This window comes from Gossypium hirsutum, chromosome A06 (genome assembly GCF_007990345.1).
Source record: "Gossypium hirsutum isolate 1008001.06 chromosome A06, Gossypium_hirsutum_v2.1, whole genome shotgun sequence".
Taxonomy (NCBI): domain Eukaryota; kingdom Viridiplantae; phylum Streptophyta; class Magnoliopsida; order Malvales; family Malvaceae; genus Gossypium; species Gossypium hirsutum.
Window position 1 is genome coordinate 20,446,808 of NC_053429.1, and position 4,828 is coordinate 20,451,635.

Sequence of the window (4,828 nt, forward strand, 5' to 3'; positions counted from 1 at the left end):
CAATAATAGTTAGTTTCAAGAACGATTAATTATAAATATTTAAAACCTATCACGAAATCACACGATCAAGTTTTTGGCGCCGTTTCCGGGGAACTAAGAGATTAGGAATGCTCAATTTTTATTACTTTAGCCATTTATTTTTCTACAAATTAATTTTATTTTTTTTATTATTCACTAATTTTTTTTCTTTTTTCTGGCAGGTTTTTTTTTGTAGTTTATGGCTAGAAGAAACTTGTTAGGACCACTACTTTTTGACGAAGAAATCGATCGCACAGTTCGCAGAAACCAAAGAGAAATAAGGCGATGCCTAAGATACACAGAGAATGAGCAAGAAGACGATACTCAAACCCCAACCGAAGAGATGGCTGAAAACTAAGACAATCAGCTACCTCCTATAATTGCGACTAATCAAAATCCTGCTCCATGCACTATGTATGATTATGCTAAACCTTCTTTAATAGGAACTGAATCAAGCATAGTTAAACCTGCTGTAGCTGCAAATACTTTTGAACTGAAACCTAACACAATTCAAATGATACAACAGTTTGTTCAGTTTGATGGTTTGCAGGATAAAGATCCCAACACTCACTTAGCAAACTTTTTGGAACTATGCGATACATTTAAAATTAATGGCGTTTCTAACGATGCCATTCATTTTCGGTTATTCCCTTTCTCATTGAGGAACAAAGCTAAACAGTGGTTGAACTCGTTACCACGAGGGTCAATTACTACTTGGGAACAAATGACCGAAAATTTTTTACTAAAATATTTTCTGTCGGCTAAAACGACTAAATTACATAATGATATGTCTTCTTTTGTGCAGATGGATTTAGAAACACTCTACGATACATGAGAGAGATACAATGACCTTTTGAGAAGGTGCCCTCACCATGGGTTACCGCTTTGGGTTCAGGTTCAAACATTCCATAATGGCCTGAATCCTTCGACTCGGCAAATGGTTGACGTAGCTGCTGGTGGAACCATCAATGGTAAAACACCTGAAGATGCTTATAAGTTCATAGAGGAGATGTCATTGAATAACTATCAGTGGCAAGTCATGAGGACAAAGCCAATGAAAATGGCCAGTGTTTATAACGTCGATTCAGTTACCATGCTCTCTAATCAGGTAGAACTCTTGAATAAGAAAATTGATGGTTTTCTTAGTTCTTCACAGGTTCACCTAGTAATGCAGTGCGAAGCAATGGAGGTGGAACAAGCCATTCGGAATACCAACCTTATGGCCACAACATGGATAACGAGAAATTAATTACATGGGAAATAATCCTCGACTTCAAAATAATCCATATAGTAACACTTATAATGCAGGTTGGAGGAACCACCCAAATTTCTCATGGGAAGCCAAGGAAATTAGTGACCACCTCCAGGCTACCAACAACCACCCTCTCAACAGGAAAAGAAACCGAACCTTGAAGAGATGCTCACAAAGTTTATCTCAGTATCAGAAACCCGTTTTCAGAACACCAAAATGACACTTAAAAATCAACAAGCGTCAATCGAAGGGCTCGAGACTTTGATAGGCTAGCTTTCTAAACTAATCTCCGAATGACCACAAGATAGCTTGCCAAGTAATACTGAACCCAACCCAAGGGAATATCTCAATGCAATTAATATTCAAGATGACGAAGAAGTCGTTGAGCCTGAACCAGAACCGAGACAAGAAACTGTGGTAAGCACGGGTCAAGGTGAGGTAGGTCATAACAAAAACAAATTGGTAAATGTCGAATATAAACCTTGTGTGCCATACCCCAACGAGACGAGGAAAGACCGCTTAGATGAACAATTTGGTAAATTCCTTAAACTCTTAAAAAATTACACATTAACTTATCGTTTATTGAAGCTCTATCACAGATGCCAAACGCAATGAAATTTTTAAAGGAGCTTTTAGCAAATAAGCGGAAGTTGGACGAGGCGTCGCATGTGGAGCTAAACGTAGTCTGCTTAGCTATTCTGTAAAATAAGCCACCGAACAAATTAAAAGATCCAGAGAGTTTTACAATTCCTTGCTTAATTGGTAGTTTAGATGTTAATAATGCATTAGCTGATTTAGGGGCTAGTATTAACGTCTTGCCATACAAAATGTTTAAGCAATTAGGGCTCGGAAAACCCAAACAGACTAGGATGAGCATTCAATTAGCAGATAAAACTATAAGATTCCCTAGGGGTATTATTGAAGATGTGCTAGTTAAAATCAATAAATTTATATTTCCCGTGGACTTCATTTTTCTAGACATAGAAGAGGATAGCAACACTCCTTTAATTCTAGGAAGGCCCTTTTTAGCAACTGCTAAAACAATCATTGATGTTGGCACAGGTGAACTTACACTCCAGGTGGGAGACGAAACAATCACCCTTCCAGCTCACAATTCTGGCAACACATCAGAAATTGAATGTGATCGTTTAACCCATTCTACTAAAACTGACAATATGGTGCAACCTACTTTGCAGGAAATGAGTTTGAAGGAAGCACATGAGTCATTCTCAAGCAATAGTAGAGGACCTACTCATGAAGAACGAAGACTGCAAATAGAGGAGCCAGATGAATGGCGAACACATAAATCGACAACACACGATAAACCAAAACTACGCTAGAACGAGCTCGATAACTTTCCAAATTAACTTAAGGTTGGTGATAAAGTCTTATTAGATGCCGCAGATCCTCATATTGTCACTGCCAGACCGGATGAAGAAATCCCTTTTACGGTACTTAGTATTTTTCCATTCGGTACAGTTGAGGTAAGTCACCCCAAGTTCGGCACTTTTAAGGTAAACAACACCCGTTTAAAACCTTATTTTGATGAGATTGATAGCAAGAATGAGGAGTATAAACTCCTTAAACCACCATGATCATTCAACGGAGAGGTAAGTCGAGCTTAGACTATAAATAAGCGCTTCTCGAGAGGCAACCCGAGCACTAACAATATTAATTTCTTTAAAGTTTAGTATTTAACACCTAACTTACTAATAGAGATCTTGAATACAAGTTTTTCCACAAAGACACGGCCAAGCACACGGGCATGCTTAGGGCCGTGTGAAAATAGAGCAAAAGATTTCCCCAACACGGGCTATGATAAAACGCCACGGTCGTGTGACATGGCCGTGGGTGAACCTGTTAAAATAGTTGCACGCCCGTGTCTAGTACCCGTGGTCGAACCTGTTAAATTATCACGGGTGTGGACCTTGCATACACGGGCGTGGGAGAAGCGAACGAAGCTAGACACGGTCGTTCGACATGGCCGTGTGCACCTACACGCCCAAGGAACACGGGCATGTACTAAATGTCAGATGCGGCCAAATTCAAAATTCGCGAATCACACGGGCTGAAATTGGGGAACACGGGCATGTTACCTAGCCGTGTGCCCCAAAATCTATAAAAACCCTGAACTAGTCATTGTCTTCCCCACCCAAAAACCCTAACCCTAGTCGCTGCAAGTCCACGCAACCTCTCCGCCACGCCCGTGTGCCGCATCCAACTCCATTTTTGCCGCTCATTCTCCCTTTTCTAGCGTTTGTTTACTTTTTCCCCTTTAATTGCACTCATTTTTCATGTTAGTTATCATGGAACTATGCATTTTTCATGATTATTTTCATCTTTCTATCACTCACATTTTATTCATAGAACAAGCTATTATCTTTTTCATGTGCAAATTCTTACTCTTTATATGATTTCTCTACTTTATTTGATTAGTTAGAAGTAAATCTTCATGATTAGAACAATAGGCATACTCATGCCTTTAGTGTTAACATTTTTCATCCGTTACACATGTTGCATTCCATGAAATTTGTTGCCATTTTCATGCCATACAATTGATTGCTTTGATTAACTGGTTAGTCTTAGTAGTTGCTGAAATTATGATTGTTATTTACAATTTGTCTTCATTTTACTTTGATCATTCCTCAAGATGAATTAATGGTTTTGATTGCAGGTACCATGTCACCTTCACGAGGAAAGAAAACTGTCGTACCTGCTTTCAAGAAACAGAAGGGAGCATCATCTTCTGCGGGTCTAACCGCGGAAATTCGTCACCCTCTCCTACAATTCCCCCGTGAGCCCCAAGAAGAACTTTTCCAAATACTTCGGGCCCGGCCTTTAATTGCAGGCCATTGTATCAACTGGGCCACCGTAGAACAAGTTCAGTTAGCTGATGTGATTTGGGCCCTCTTAACCACCGACCCTTGGGAGCTATTCTTTGGGATCATCGAGCCAACATACCTCGAGCTCACGATGAAACTATGCTCAACGTTCCATCGTCAGACTGTAACGATGAACTACGATGATCTTGACATAGTCCAATTTTGCCTAAGTGGATTAATCCTCCAACTAAGCGTCCCAGAGTTCTGTGCTGCACTAGGCTTATATATGGAAGAGTTCAAGGAGGAGAATGAACTACATGCTCTCACACGCCACATACACTTTTCTCCCTCGAAGTGCTGGCACACTATGGCCCCTGGCGCGGCCTCCTACAATCCTAGCTGCTCCAAGGCATCAGTTCTCCCACCTTCCCTGAGGTACCTGCACGCACTGGCATCGTCAACACTCACGATGCCTACTTTTTATGGTATATGTCACACGGGCAGGTCATTGACCTTACCTATTTCATTGCCCTCGCCATTCAGCACCAGACAGAGCGGCATAGGAAGGGGGTCATCTCCATTGGCCCCTACGTGACTCGGTTGGCTCGACACTTCGGGTTCCTTGACACCGCGGCCCAAGAATCATTCTTGACCCTCATTGGCCAGATGTCTCCACAAGGCATCTCGAGCATGCTTAGCATGAGGATGATCGAGAGGCACTGAGAAACCCACCCTC

General features: G+C 41.1%; 1 non-coding gene across 1 annotated transcript; it reads right to left on the minus strand.

Moving 5' to 3' along the window:
* Positions 1 to 791: 791 nt before the first annotated feature.
* LOC121231200 (small nucleolar RNA R71) lies at positions 792 to 897 on the minus strand. Its single transcript, XR_005929266.1, has one exon. It is a non-coding gene; the product is annotated as a small nucleolar RNA R71 (small nucleolar RNA).
* Positions 898 to 4,828: the final 3,931 nt, after the last annotated feature.